The sequence below is a fragment of the Calliphora vicina genome, chromosome 4 (assembly GCF_958450345.1).
Source record: "Calliphora vicina chromosome 4, idCalVici1.1, whole genome shotgun sequence".
Classification (NCBI taxonomy): Eukaryota; Metazoa; Arthropoda; class Insecta; order Diptera; family Calliphoridae; genus Calliphora; species Calliphora vicina.
This window is the reverse complement of record NC_088783.1, coordinates 33714195-33731208: the sequence shown is the minus strand read 5'-3', so window position 1 is coordinate 33731208 and position 17014 is coordinate 33714195. Positions and strand designations below refer to the sequence as shown.

At 27.3% G+C, this 17014-nt stretch overlaps 1 protein-coding gene across 1 annotated transcript in view; it reads left to right on the top strand.

Annotated features, from left to right (window-relative positions):
* The first annotated feature begins 4675 nt into the window (after window positions 1-4675).
* Window positions 4676-17014, top strand: part of Ac13E (Adenylyl cyclase 13E) — a 162189-nt gene continuing 149850 nt past the window's right edge. The window contains exons 1-2 of the mRNA XM_065508642.1: window positions 4676-4927; window positions 10385-10800. The gene's annotated coding sequence lies outside the window, so the exon portion shown is untranslated. The remainder of the gene's footprint in view (window positions 4928-10384; window positions 10801-17014) is intronic.

Sequence of the window (17014 nt, the reverse complement as noted above, 5' to 3'; positions counted from 1 at the left end):
TTGCAGTTGTTCATCCCAGTCCTTTTGGGAATGAAATGGAGTTGTTCTGGTTTTACTTATTCTGTATACTTTACACATTTCCTTGAATACGGCAGTTTCAAAATTTCTACCCTGGTCAGAGTATAACTCTGCCTACAACCGTCCTAGCTTCATGGTTGCATATGGCATATACCTATGGCCACTTTTTGAATGAACGTAATGGTTTCCGGCATTACTGACAGTCGTTTAAAAAGTTTGTATTTATTTAACCGTTTTGTAAATTTAGATTTTCTTTAGGTGTATGAGGTTATTCCTTTTTTTAAAGGGTACTGTACACAATAAAAATTGTAAAGTATTAATTTTCTTATGTAGGTCATTTGTGTTTTATTGTAGTCATATTGTTTAGAGGAAAATATGTTGTTTTCGTACACCAACACATATGTAATTGGACATTCATGTATATTAGGCTGGCCACCCTCCTATAGAACAATAATAGCTGCAAAAGTTTTCATCTAAATTAAAAAGAAATTTAATCTATCCGCCTCCCGCCTTGGAGAAACTTGCTCACGACCAACATTGAAAACTAAAATTAAAACTGAAAAATCAAAAGAATCGGTAGAGTAAATAAAGGAATTGGTGTTTTCTTTTGTGTTTTTATTAATTAAAACCAACAAAAATTAATATTAAATGTGCGAATGCTTTTGTGAATGGGCATCAATATTGAAACGGGTTAATTTGTGTAAATCTAGAATAAATGAAAACTACGAGTTTTTATGATTGGCGATAGTTAGCATTCAACTTGCATATTCATAAGTTCGAAGTATTATGTAATGTTTCTTTCGTTCAAATATATAATGAACAAATCCTAAAAAAAACATTTTTCTCTGATATTCCTATTTAGACTGTAAAGAAGAATAGAGAAAAAGTTTAAGACCATATATCGACATTTTCTAATTTTTTTTTATATCTAAAATTAAAATTGTATGGACCAACTGATATTTAAGAGTTTTTTTTTTAATTTTTTTGGAAAAAAAATTTTTGAATTGGTATTTTCAATTTTTTTTTAATTTTTAAAAATTTTTTTTTGTTTTTTCACCATAAAAAAAATTCGGTTTTTTTTTTAGATTTTGACCCATTGTAGGTACAACTTAAGCTGGGTTTCCGCATACACCGTAATCGGCGCCGATAACGAAAAATGAAACTGAAAAACGTTGGTGTTCGTCACCGTCTCGTTTCTGAATTGTTTTCGTTTCAGTTGGGTGCGTTGCGGCATAAAACAGAAACGAAATTATTTTTTAATTTTGGATGTCCCATTTCATTAGTTTTGACAAAATCTATTATTTTTTCCTCTTCCAATAAAGAAAATTTATTTTTTATATTCATTTTGATTTTGTTTAAATTTTAAATTAAAATTATTTCGTTCCTACAGCACGGAAAACAACCTACTTGAAGTTTTTTTTCGTTTCTGCCCCAAATGACAGGTTTTTCGTTACTGATCGGTGTCGTTTCGTTCCCAATTTTCGTTGACGATTTCTGAAACGAACTTTTTTTCGGTGCAAATGTATTAAATTTAGTTTTCGGTGCCGATTACTGTATATGCGGAAACGTAGCTTTACTTTGGTCTTTGAAATATCTATCATTAGATATCCATATCGTCTATATTAATAACATAGTGATCAAGATATAGATCAAAAATCGAGGTTGTCCTGGTGTTTTCCTCATATCTCAACCATTTGTAGACCGATTTTCCTGATTTTAAATAGGAAACTTCTCGAAATCATGTCTGACAGAATTATTGAAGATTTGGATCCCGAAGATATCTGGGGTCTTCAGAAAATTGATTTCAACAGATAGACGGACAGACAGAAAGACGGACATGGCGGACAGAAAGACGGACAATTATATTGTAGAAATTACAAACGAAATGACAAACTTATATATGAAGGGTATAAAAAGAGGGATATAAATCTGTTACTAGAATCGCAGTATTTACAAAGTTATCAACGATTTAAGATATTTGAGTTTTTTATAATAAAAATCGATTTTTGGTGTAAAATATGAGTGATCACAGATTAAGCTTATTTTCCCTAAAATCACAGTATTTACTTAATTATTAACGATTTAAAACATTTTAGTTTTTTATATTAAAAATCGATTTTTGGTATAAAGTATGAGTAATCATACCAAAAATCGATTATTGGTCTAAAATATGAATGATCACAGATTTATCTTATTTTCCTTAAAATCACAGTATTTACAAAGTTATTAACGGATTGAGATATTTACTTTTGTATAAAAAAAAATAATTTTTGGTATAAAATATGAGTGATCACAGATTGAGTTTATTTTTTCTAGAATTGCAGTATTTAGTCGCAACTGATCTTGTTGATACAGGCAAACATTTTTTTATTGTAAATTTTTTAAAAATCCTAAGTTTTTGATAAAAATATATTTTTATAAATTTTTTTTTTATTATTCTTTTAAATACTTTGAATTTGTTTTTATGTTTTCGAAATAAAAAGTGAAGAGATTATTTTCAAATGCGCCTTTCTTTTATTGATATCAATTTCATATATTGCGACTAGTCTCGAGGATTAAGATATTTGAGTTTTTTTATTATTTCTAATACCAAAAATATGAATGATCACAGATTGAACTTATTTTCATTAAAATCTCAGTATTTACGATTCAAAATATTTGAGATTTTTCTACTAAAAGTCGATTTTTGATATAAAATATGAGTGATCACAGATTAGGCTTATTTTCATTAAAATCGCAGTATTTTTGGCATAAAATCACAGTGATTTTTGCAAAATCGATTTTTTCAATATGGGCCCTTTTTAACCCATATATGCCGACTGTACTACATGTAGTTCATGTTTACAGGATACGTCACGCATCATGGGAGATTGTGTGATCGCATTATTTTTTGCTACTATTTTTGAGTTATTGAATTTTTAATTTATGATATTTTCATAATGCCCATATTCAATCATCTCATAATGCCCATATTCAGTCATCTCGTTTGTACGAAAAGTAAAATTTTGTACATTTACAAGTGAATAAATACTATATTTTTTTGGAATTTATATTTATGAAGAATAGCTTATATCATGCATGAATGTTTAATTATTGCGTTTTAGTTTTTTTGGTGTGACCCCAATGTCCTCTATATTGGACGACTTAAAAAGCCACTTTTTTCAATAAATTTTTAAAAAACTCTAATTGCACTGTTTTTTATTTCTCATTTGCTTCCAAAATAATATAAAAGTAATTTTAAAAAGACATACAATTTTTACTATTTTTTGCAAAATCGATATTTTTTCCAAAATGTGTACTTTTTCAAAATTTTTTTTTTCAAAAGAAAGCTTAGATCTTTTTCTTGAAGACCTTTTTGATTGCTTAGTGGGATGCAAGTGGGATATCTATCAAAATTAATATTTTGTAACTCAAGTTATAAAATGATTGCTTTTTTTTGCAATATCGAAGTTTTTTCCAAAATGGGCCTTTTTTAAATTTATGTTTTTGCTCAAAAGAAAGCTTAATTATTCCATTTAAGACCTATTTGGTCGCTTAGTGGGATGAGAGTGGGGTATATGTATATCAAAAGAAATGTTTTGTAACTTAAGACATATAATTTTTGTGTTAAAACATTTATTTTGATACTATCCTACTCGCATCTCACTAAGCGACCTAAAACATCTTAAAGGAATACCCCTAAGATTTCTTTAGAGCAAAAAACAAATTAAAAAAGGATCATTTTAGAAAAAAAAGTCAAAAAAGTTTTTGATTTCGGAAAAAAATTTCAAAATTTTTTTATTTTTTTTAAAAAAAGTTTTTTTTTTCGAATGATTGAAGAAATAGCTACCTAAACTATTTGGGATATATTTTGCTGAGAACAATTGTTAATAAGTTACATGGATGAGAAAAAACCCCTGCTTGGCCAAAATGTCAAATTTTGATCCCCTCTAACTCAGAGAGTTCTTCAACGGTCTTGTTGAAAAATTGTGTCTGAATTACTATCCAATAGAACTAACATTGGTGCAAATCCCGATCGGAAGACGACGATTTCAAAAGTTGGTTCACTTGACATGATATCCCCCATATATTAAGTAAACCAATAATATAGAATTTGGAATCACAAAAAAGATTGTGTTTTTTAAAATGCAATGCCTTTACAAATCTTACTTATCCATAAATCCATTAACTTCAGTTACCCTACGTCTTGACAACCATCAATTTGTTTACTTAGCGGGCAATTTCTTGTCCTTACATAAATTTGTCTCATGTGGACCGGAACGTAACATTGACAAATGGTGGCCAAACAAGACAAATGTGCGCACACAAAATTGTTCGCTGACTGAATAAATTGATGGCTAGTCAAGATGGTGGTTGGTTTAAATTAGCCAAACAATCGTTGGCAAAACTGGACCCTCATAATAAATTTGATATTATTCTTTGCAAACACATGTTCTTGTTGTGTTGAGGTTCTTATTTGTTTTATTTTACTGAGTTTGTGTGTGTTTCTTTCATCTAGTTAAAATGGCAACATGTTGTGTTATGTTCGAGATCGAACATGTACGAAGTTCGAATTACTAAAGTTGTTGTGTGAAAATATAACGAACCCAACAACTAAGCAGTTTACTAGTAACAAGATTTAGTTTTGATTTGAACGGCGTGCGTGTTAAAACATTAAGAGCGCATTAAGAATTATTAATACTGGAATAACAAAGCACAAGAAATATTTTAAATAAATAAATTATTAAATAAATAAAAGTGAATAAATAAATAATAAATATTCATATTATGTACTTAAATATAACAAAAATCTTTTAAGCTTCATTCAAACTAAAATAGTGTATTTGTACATACTACCGATTAACAAAATTAATAATAAAAATAAGAAGAAATCTAAATGTGCGAGCATAAAGAAATGTGAAAAATAAAAGTAAATAAAGCCAATTTTAAATACAAAAGAAATCTAAGAATTAAATACGAAAAAAATACTGAAGAATTTTGTTTAAACAAAAATACTAAAAAAGTATTATTACGAGTCGAGTATAAATGTTTAAATTGTTGAAAAATCTTTGAGATTTATTTTTTCTTTAGTCACTTTTATTAAACCAGATACAAGTGGATGTTGTTGTTGTTTATACATCATTATGACTAAAAAAGAAGTCAGTCTGTCTGTCTGTCGTTCGCGTGTGTTTGTGTAAAATGTAAAGTTTTACACAAACACACAAACGTGTTTTAAATTGGATGGATAAAAAACTTCTCGTTTTTAGTGTGTGATTTTTTCTTTCTTTGGTTTTGTTGCTTTTTATGTTTAATTTAATGTTATTGTTGCTGTTGTTGTGTTTGTTATATTGTATTTTGTTTTGTTGGGTTTTCCCTTTCATTTTTGTTGTATGTTTTGATTTTGCTGTTTTTTGGGCTGTCTTTTGTTTTGTTTTAGTTTTTTTGTTTGTTTTGTTTCCACTAAACTATCGAACTATTGACTGTTTGTTTTGGTTGTTGCTTTATCATGTACCTATATTTTGTACATTGTTGTTTTTGTTAGTTTGTGTTTTGTTGCTGTTTATATGTATTTATTTTGTTTCTTTAATTCGTAAAGTTTTTTTGCAGTTTCTTTGTTTTTGTTTTAGTCATGCCTTCAGTTTGTTTTTATAGTTGTTGGTTTGTTGTATTTTGATGCAGCAGTGCTGAGTTTTTCAATAACCTGCACTACTTGCCACAGTTGGCTATGATTAGTTTATCTTTAATGTTTGTTACAGTTTAATGAATGAAGGAGTTTTCTTTATAAAATACTACATAAATAGAGACAGATTATCAACATTTAAAATCCTATAATATTTTTCATGGAAACCTACCAAATTCTGCAGTTTTGTAGAAAAAATACAGCTGTTTTTAAAACATTTCACTTTAATTTATGTCCAAATAGGTACCTAGCCATGGCTTCGAGCCAATTAATTAAATTTATGTTTAATTTACTTAGATCTTAATTATAATTGTAAATGCCATTCTTTATTTTCTTTAGTTTCATTCAAAGATTTTTAATCGTATTCAATTCAGTCATTGCTGAATTAATTCATAGGTAGTGAAATAAATTCATAATAGGTACATATTATTCAATCAGTACTTCACTGAATAAATTTTTGTTAATTAAATTCTACTTTATCGAATGGAATAAAAAAGAAAAGTGAAATAGGTGCTTAAGAAAATATTTTATTTTCAAAAAAATTTGTACCTTGTATTTGTTTTAATAATTTAAATAATGATATTTATTAAGGATTTAACATGTTTTAATTATGTATTTCGAAATTCGATCAAGTGCTCAAAAACAAAAAAGTTATTGAAAATACAATTTTCGTAATTTGAATCACATTATGTATGTCCGTCTGTCTGTTGAAAACACGATAGGGCCCAAACGAAAGGAAATATTTTAAACAAATACTCCCTTTCGGTAAGATTTGTGTGGTATTGAAAATGGACAAAAACGGTCCATGATTTCACTTAAATCCCTTACAAATGTCCCCCGGAATACTGTTTGAGTAATAATACAGTTGACTTGCGATAATAATAACACCCCAAAATAGGTACAGTGCACTCGCGATAATATGAACACCCCATAATATGAACAATTTTTACTTCCATAGGGTACTCTAAAATATGAAATTAGTGAACTAAGCTTTTCATACGTTAAAGCTTTTTAAAACTTATTTTATCTATCTACACAGAGTTGAAATCTAAATCTAATTCATCTGCTAAATTCTAATTCATCTGCTTAATAATTTTTGAACTATCCTAGCTGTTGATGGGAATTAGATGCCATTCGCAAATATGAACAATCTTGTAAAAGTGAACTGGCCTGGTTTTAATTAGTTCATATTATCGTGAGTGTACTGTAAATACGTTGATTATGCTGCAATCATGATAACATTTTGCATAAATTTGTTTTAAGCACTCTGAAATTATACAGTAAAGTAGGGCGAAAATCGGGCAGCATTTGTACCTAGTCCCCATACAAGGTCTTGACTTGAACATTCATAAATAATTTCTTTTATAATAATTAATATAGTGAAATAGTTTTAAATTCATTATAATGAATTTTGATTAAATTATTACTCCATAACAGAGCTTCGAATTAATTATTTCAATTAGAGTCTATTTCACTAAAAATCTTACTTCGGAATTAAAACTTTGGCTTTTATTCATTCATCGTTCAATTAATTCATAATGGAATTAATTTATAACATAATTTTTTGAGCCTTTGAATGTTTAAATTTTTGTTAGTTCAAATATAATACAAATTGAATAAATTTGGATTTTTCTTTTTGTAATAGATTTGATGAAAAATTTAATCATTCAATACATTACTAAATTGGTATGGGGGCTATGTGAAATCATTTGCCCTATCGACAAACAGACGGAAGGAGATAGATTGGTCTTCTCCCATTTTTTATGGTGGGTATAAAAAATTTACTTAAGCCTTTTTTAGTTAAAGAAAAATTTAAGCATTCAATACATTTTTACAATACAAAACTATTTTATACCGGAAGTAAATTTAAAAAAAAAATCGGATATGCAATTTATCCAACTTTTGGGAATTTAAATATATAATTTTGATTAAAGTCAAAAAATTATTTTTTAAAATTGTTTATCTGTGTTTTAGAATGTTCACTATATTTTTTAAACTATTTCACATGCATTTCAGGACTTTTTATCCTATGAAACTTTTTAATTCGATTTCAAGAAAGCATATATTTAACCCTAAGACCCTTTAAGACACTTTTCTTGATATTTCGTTAATAAAACAGTAAAAATCTGCCTTAATTATAAAAAATGGTATAAATTTCAAAAAATTTTCTCAGCACTTGGCAGTAGCCACTTAAAACAATATTTACATCTTTTTTGGATTTCATTGGGTTAATTCAAATCTAAAAATTTAAAAATATCATAAAACTTTTGATAAAATATAAAAATCTAAAAAAACAATAAAAGTGATTGATTCGGACAAAGTTTGGTTATTTATTTTCCTAAATTGAACGATGAACACGTACTGCTTAAATATGTGTTGATTACAATGACATGGCTTGGAGTGAGTTTTGTTTTGCAGACATTGTATTATTAAAATTCAAAATCCTCTTGATTTTGTGAATGAACTATACCAACCAACAAATAAAGCTAATTTGGTAAATGAGCGAATTCACTTTATTGTAAATAAATTCGAAGAGGATCAATAGATTTTTATGATCGATATCTCATTTTGTAGCTTTGCGATAAAGCAATAAATCTGAACATATTCTGCCGTTTACAATTTTTCACGTTAAAAATATATTTTTTGATTCAATTTGTTATTTATTTATATAAAGATTATGTAATTTAAATTTATCTAAGTTTACTTTAATAATATCGGACTAACCATTTTTGAGTAATCTAAGGCGACCAGATTTTAAAAATGAAAATAGATGACATAAAAAAAAGTCAAAAATTTATTTGAATTCATCATTTTTTACAGAATTCAATTTATGTTATATTAGAGTGCTCCGAGATTGTATGGATGTACAGGCCGTCCACATTATTTTAAACATCCTCTGAAAGTTTTACTAAAATCGGAAAACGTTAAGGGTTAATCGTGAAGGTTAACATTTTTCAATATCTGGAATTTCTAATTGAAAGATAACGAAACGTTATATATTTTTAGGCCGATTTTAATAAAACTTTAGAAAAATATAGCATAAAGTCTAGTATTTACAATAAAAGCACAAAAATGTAAATTAATCATTAATAACACTTCGGCAATAACATGTGGAAACTTTTTTTGAGTTTTTCATTGGGAGATACTTCTCTTTTATTAAGAGAACAATCACGGCACGACATTTTCTATACAATTTGACAGAAAAAAAACCGGTGACCGGCGTGAAATAAAAATTTTTTTGATTTTAAAAATAAATATTGATCATGCTTTTAAAAATTAAGTTGACAAAAGATGGCAGATTATGGAAAAAGATGACAAATAGAGTACACAAATTTTATAGATGACAGCCAGTTAAAATAGATGATTGTCCTGTAAAATAGAGGACGTATGGTCACCTTAAGTAATCATTAATTATGTGGAGAAACGTCCAAAAAAATTTACAATTTTACTTAAAAATTTAAAAGAAAACGCTCTTTGTTCTACTGGACTACTGGAACCACAATACATCAAAATTGTGCATTGGTTTAAAAAGCCTCTAATTTTTTTTCGATTTTGTTGCCCTATGTTATGAATAAAGTGGTAAATATAGATATACATATGAGGCCATCAACACAAAAGTGATGTAACCCACAATTTTTGTTTGGTTGCTGCCCTTACATTAACAATATCAATACAAAAATGGGGTAAGCAAAAGCAGATGGAGGGAATCAAAAAAGGTCGGAAAATTAGAAATTCTATTTATCTCGCTATCAGATAGAATTGGCCTTGGAAAAGAAAACTTTATATTTTTTCACAAACATTCTGTGTTTGTTAATTTGGTACATTTGATTTTATTTTTTCAATAAGAAAATTTTGTCAGAAAGTACTACAAGCAGCAGTTATTGCAAATACAAAAAGTTAGTCAAATTGTGTACGTTTTAATAGAATGAATGTTTTTATTAAAAATAAAGCGATTCTTTAATAATAACATTTTGGGTATTTAAATTTTGAAATGGGGATTTTTTGGGACAACCATTTTCAAATTTGGGACATGAGCTAAAATATGTCGGACTAAACTGATACTGTAGGGTATTAAATACATTCGTTATATACGATTTCAGTTGTTGTTTATGTTTGACTAGCTACGTGTGTATGTCCGTCTACCTATAGCCATAGTTTGCAATTGTTGCATTCTGCAGATACTTTTCTTCGACAACTTTTATTTTATTTTAGTTTCTCTTGTTTTTGTTTTTGTGTATATTGTATAGTATGTTGTATATTTCTTTTGCTGCTGATTTGCTGTTTGTTGTGTTGTTTTGATTTGATCTGTGAGAGTGAAACGTGGTCTCATCTCTGGCATCTGATATTTTGTAATAATGAAAACGAACGTACGAGCGGGCGTGCGGCAAGCATACAAAATAATTAAGTAACACGTTTCGGTATTTAAAAGACCATTATAAAATATTCGATAATCTAATAAAATACTTAAAGAGCTGAAAGAGAAAAAAATTAAATCAAAACAATAAATAAGAAAAACACCTAGAAGAAAAAGTGAATCTCAAAGATTTCTTTAACGTTACGTTATAAAAGGAAAAACTGAATCTTGATAAAGCGACAAAAAGAAAAAACAAACTCATAAAGAAAGAAAAACAACCTTTTTAAAACATCATTAAGGAAATTAAAAAAAAATTATTATATGGTTTTTTCTTTGCTTCTTTTTCATTCTAGTTGCGGCATGAGTGTTTTTGTTGAGGTACCACAGCGTATATAGGTGAAAATTAAAACGTGGAGCTGAAAAAAAATAAAAGTTTATTAAATATAATTGCAAAGTGATTAAAAGAAAAGAAAACAAAATATTAATATTTTTATTAAAAGTTTATATTTAAAACCCTCAAATTTAGGGGAAAATGTTGGCCTAAAAAGTTTACTCTACCGCTTGCTTACAACTGATCATAATGTGAATTTAAAACAAATTGGATGTCTACAATTTTATTGTTTTTTGTTTGTGTTAAAAAGACACACATGCCATACTTTACACACTTGCATCTACATGTACGTGTGTATAATCTAAAGGATCAACGTCAAGAAGTAGCAAAATACCCAACATTTTTCTTCTCGGAATAAAGTGACATATAAAAGCCATGGTATGTATGTGACTAGTTGTAGTATTTTGTTGTATTGTAAGTAAATTTTAAGTTCAATTACCTTGTTTGTATGATAAATATTTAACTTTTTTTTTTGCTGTTTCTTTTTTTTCTACTTGCCAAGGTTATAAGGCCCTTATATTCATTTAAATATTTTATACGTTTTCTTTTAAAATTATAATTTTTTTTTGTATTTTCGTTGGGGTTTTTTTGCTTTATTAACAAATCCTTATGAAAAAATCAATATTTGCTGTTAAAGAATATTTTATTTGACTAAATTCAAATCTACATTTTCATTTCAGGTGTAGAATTTATATGAATCATAGAAAGCGAAATATAATAGAAAATTTGTCAATATTGAAAAGTTGTAGACAAAAAGTACTGTGCCTTTATCACAATCTTATATAACGTAAAAGAATAGGTAAACTCTTAACAGCGATAATTCGCCTCAAAAAGTTCAACAACTTTCAGTATTTACTGTACAGTGTTTAGTTTTGTATTAAAAACTTCCTCCTTAATAGCAATTCATTAGGGTGGTCGCAGAAAGTGGTTGTTTATGTTCCTTAAGGTGGACCTTATTTTTTATTTTAGATTTTTCAAAAACGAAGGGCAGTTTTGTGTGAGGTTACGATATAAAAAAAATTGACAAAAGTTTGAGCTCGATTGGTTAAAAATTGGCGGGCCGCACGGGGATTAAAGTTCGTGAAAACGAAGTTGGGGAAAAAATGCAATATTTTTAAGTTTTTGTGAAAATGTTGCCATTAAATAATTACTTTTGTAATTTAATATAAAATAATTGAATTGTGAAATATTAAAATAAAGGCTACATATACATAAAATATATCCGCATTTACTAGGGTATCGATTAACCGTTAATCGGTTAACCGATTAATTTTTGTCGGTTAACTGTTCGAATAATTTAAAATTGCCGATTTTCAAATAACAAATAAACCGATTAATTTGTGTCGATTAACCGATTAACCGATTTTTTTGCACTTTATATAGAAATATAGTTTTAAACACTCATATTTTATGCCTTAACTCATGAACATTCCCATCTAACAATAGTTTTTTGAAGTATAGCTCCAAAACTGAAACTAAGGAATTTGGAAATGACCTTTTTTCTAGAATGTTTTATGAAAAAACTCACATTTGTATATAAAAAGGATTGTTTAATTGCTATGTTTTGTTTGTTTTTCAGTTTAAAATTAAAATAGAAATTATTCGGTTAATTGAATAATTATTTGCTCGATTAACCGATTAAACCAGAAACCCGATTAATTGAATACCCTAGTATTTACTTGTGTATGAGTTTTTGTCTTCGTAGAATACCGTTAACCTATTCGCAGATATGACCAAAAAAATTTTATTTTTTCACGTCAAATTCAAAACTACATTTTCAAATTTTTAAAAATTTTGTTAAACAAATTTCAGAACATTTTGATCACCACATTCGGATTTATTGAGAATACAATAGGGAATAAAAATATAAAAAAAAGATGTCAATACCTCCTACAGTTTTTTCGGACCTGCGATTTAAATTTTGTGAAGTCTAGAGGTCAAAATTACCCTCAATTTGACTGTGTTTTTCCTGATTTTTAAAGTTGAGGGTCATTTGGAACCAAAGTGCTCTTAAGGGTTAATTTCCATTTTTGCACTGTTATTGTAAAACTTTTTAACAAATATCGCAACATGTGGCCGAGCGTTGTCATGATGAAATATTACGGTTTCATGTCCGGCTGCATATTCAAGGTGTTTTTCGGCCAATGCTCGCTTCAAACGAATTAGTTAAATTCGGTACAGGCTCCATGTGATGGTCTGGACATATTTAAACAGCTAATAATATATAGGAGCCATTTGATGCCAACAAATCCAGAGAATTACCTTAGCGCCATGGATATTTGTCTTTTGTGTCGATTCGGCTGGTTGGTCGGGCTTCACGTTCGATTTCTCACGCTTCGGGTTATCGTACGAGATCGCAAGTATTGATTCGGCTCAATAATTATTTTCTTCTATAGCGTTCAAACATCATTTCGGACATGCAAAATCGTCTTTCAAGGTCTTTCGGCTTCAATTCGTGCGGTACACAATTTTACACATTTACACAATCGTGCTTCAGCGGCATTTTTTTTCAAATTACAGAAGTAAAGCAAAACTTCCCGCGTATGACGTTTTGTTGGTACAAAATTCGACATATTCGAAGCAAAAAAAACTTTGTTCTTTACACTATAATTTTCAATAACTAAGTGAGAATAAATGATAAATATCTGTCATCATAATGACACTAAAATCCAGCATTTTTATGTCATACACTCAATATTTTGTTTAAAGTTATCTCTACAAGTATATCTCTATAGTAGAAAACGCTAATAGTGGTTTCTCTAGGCTCTTAAAAATGTAACCTACTTTTACCGACATTTTTAATTTAAATCCAATCATTGAATTGCAAAAGGAACCACAATTTTAGATATGATGTACTTTGGAATAAATTATTCATTTATCAGCCCAAACCAGATGTAATCTTTATGGACAAGATTACGAAAATTTTTTTTGGGGATTGCGAAATGTTCATTTTTTAAATTATATAAGTATTTGTTTAGACCTTTACATTTCCTATCAAAAGGTATATCGACATAACAAATTTCTTGTGTACTTACCCAATAAGTACTAAAGCTCCATAAATTCAAGCACTTGTACATTTTGTTGTAATGTAATTATGTTTTAAACATGAAAAATTAAATATTTTGCAAACAAAAAACTTTATTTTTTCCTTTTTACTGGAGAATGCTATTGAAATTAAGTGTAATACAACTGTAATTCAATTGCTTGACTATAATTCAAGGCTTGAATTACACTTGATTTCAACTTGAATTCCTGTAAAATGCTTATGTCTAATATAACTCAAATTATAATTCAACCATTACTAAATGAATTCAAAGTAATACATATGGCAGGTAGAAGTCATTTAGAAGTATGTTATTAGCATATCATAACCATATTTTTGCTAAAGAAATATCGATTTTTTTAATGGTCACATTTATTTTGTCAACTAAGTTTGTACAATGAACATACCTTTAGTATAAAACAAACTTAAAAATTCCCCAACATCCTTTACTCTTTTACAGCTTTTGTGTCATGGCCAATGAGTTCAATTAAGAAAACTTCTTTTAAATACTATTACATTTTATTTCAGCGATGTCCCCTTAAAAACGTCATTAAACAAAAACCCTAATTAAAAATTAATGGAATTCCTTTAAACAATTTAATTAACTAAATATATCTATGTATGTAAGTGCAATAATGAAATTCAATTATTATTTAATATATTTTACTGAAACTCACCTTTACAAACAAAATCCTCTAAATAAAGTATTTAAAGAGAAATATTTATTAAACTCAAGTAGACTTTCGTGTTGACAAAAAATTAAATAGAGAGACAAAGCTTAATAACAAAATATTTTATAATAAATATTTGCTAGAAAAAAAAATAACGCAGAGATGAAAAAAATCACTTAAACCTCAATTTGAAAACATTTATTTTAGCACGTGTACAATCAATACGGGTATATTATTCTTTAGATACAAATACACATATATAGATACACATTTTCTTTCACATTTACAATATTCCTGCAGCTTCAAGGGTAGCAATTGGAAACTTTACACAAGCTTTAACGCTACGTATGTACACAGGTTTAACAAATTAAGATTGTTGTTACTGCATAGTTACTTTGCTAATGTAATGTGGAGAGTATAATTTGGTTTCCTTTGCATTACCTTTCACCAACAAAATCGCTGTTGCGATATATGCATGCAAAGGGTGCTAACAAAATTGGAAATTGCGTGCTATAAACTAAAGCTGGAAAATGGTTTATTTGTTGTACATGCCACCAAACGACTAATAACCTATTTCACAATTTTCGAATTAAATATTTCGTTCGCATTTTAAGCAAATAAAAACTAATTTGGGTTTCCCTAATTTCATATTTATTTGAAGGAAACAGTTTTCTTTTGCTTAGAATTCGAACGAAATCTTTACTTTGAAAATTGTAAAATAGGCTCATTTATAGTAATACCACTAATAAGTGGAATGATATATTCCAAACCTTGCAAGTATATTAATGGATAACCAATGGATGCTTTTGTAGTACTAGTTCCAAGACCTGCAGGGATACAATTTACATGTATAAGTACATATATGTATGAATATAGTCATTAGTATGTAAAAAATCCATGAATACTCGTATTAAAAGCTCACCAACAATTTCAAACAAATATTTCTATTTAGTACAATTCCAAAAAGAAAATAACTTTGATGATGATGGTGGGTCAAGGTCGACATTTAGTGATACCCAACACTGTATACACTTAATTAAGGATGAATCAATATGTTGGTTGTTCAAAATGTGGTGATTTTTAGCGTAACAAATTGTTTAAAGGATAAACAAATATAGAATATTAAAAATAAATTTGTTTGATGATAGAAATCATAAAAAACGAATATTCTATAGTATTAAGAAACACGAGCAACTTTTTGTACAAAATTTATTAATATCTCAAATTTTACTATTAATCGATAACTGTAGGAAGATTTATTAGCTGTGAAGACTTTATTGAAAATTTTCATTTAATTTTCTATAACTATTATCCTTCATAGAACAGTTAATTTCCACAGACAATTATCAATAACTTTAGTTTTTTAGAATATATTTTCATAGAAGAGATATTGATAAATTTTCTATTCCATAGAAAAGTTATTGACTACTTTTGTTTTCTATGAAAAAGGTATCGAAATAGAAATTATCGATAACGTTTCTTTGGAAAATAAATTATTTTTTTTTTTATTTTTTTTTTATGGATGACATTTCTATTGAAAATTTAAGTTAGCGATAATTTTTTTATAGAAAACTTAATTTATTTTTAATCTATTTTTCTATAGAAAACTAAAGTTATGGATAACCTTTTTATAGAAAACTAAAAAATAATTATCGATAACTTATGTTTTCTATAAGAAATTATCGCTAACTTCAATTTTCAATAGAAATATTATTTTAATTTTTATTTTTTAAAGAAAAGTTTTTGCATAACTTTTGTTTTCTATAGAATAGTTATTAATAACTTTTAGTTTATACAGAAAAGTTATCGAAAACTTTTTCATTGAAAATTATAGTTATCGATAACATTTCTATAGACAATACAAATTATCGAAAACATTTTTATAGAAAACAGAAGTTATCGATAGTTTGTATTGTCTATAGAAAAGTTATTGATAACAGTAATTTTCTATAGAAAAGTTTTCGATAACTTTTGTTTTCTACACAAAAGTGTATAGAAAACAAAAGTTATCGATAACTTTTGTTTTCTATACAAAAGTTTTCGATAACTTTAGTTGTCTATAGAAAAGTTATCGATAACATTTGGTTTCTATAGAAAAGTTTTCGATAACTTTTATTTTCTATAGAAAAGTTATCGATTACTTTAGGTTTCTATAGAAAAGTTTTCTATAAAAACAAAAGTTATGCAAAAACTTTTCTTTAAAATATAAAAATTAACATTAACAATAATACTTCTATTGAAAATAGAAGTTAGCGATAATTTCTTATAGAAAACATAAGTTATCGATAACTATTCTATAGAAAAGTTTTCGATAACTTCAGTTTTCTATAGAAAAGTTAGCGATAACTCTTGTTTTCCATAGAAAAGTTATCGACAACTTTTGTTTTCTATAGAAAAATTATCAAAAACTTTTGATTTCTATAGAAAAGTTATCGATAACTTTTGATTTCTATAGAAAAGTTAATGATCACTTTTATTTTCTATAAAAAGTTATCGATAACTTTTATTTTCTATAAAAAAGTTTTCTATAACCTTTATTTTCTACAGAAAAGTTATCGACAACTTTAGTTTTCTATAGAAAAATTATCGAAAACTTTTGATTTCTATAGAAAAATTATCGAAAACTTTTGATTTCTATAGAAAAGTCATCGGTCACTTTTATTTTCTATAAAAAAGTTATCGATAACTTTTGTTTTCTATAGAAAAGTTAACGATAACTTTTATTTTCTATAGAAAAGTTATCGATAACTTTTGGTTTCTATAGAAAAATTATCGATAACTTTTGTTTTTATAGAAAAGTTGTCGATAACTTTTGTTTTTATAGAAAAGTTGTCGATAACATTTGTTTTTATAGAAAAGTTGTCGATAACATTTGTTT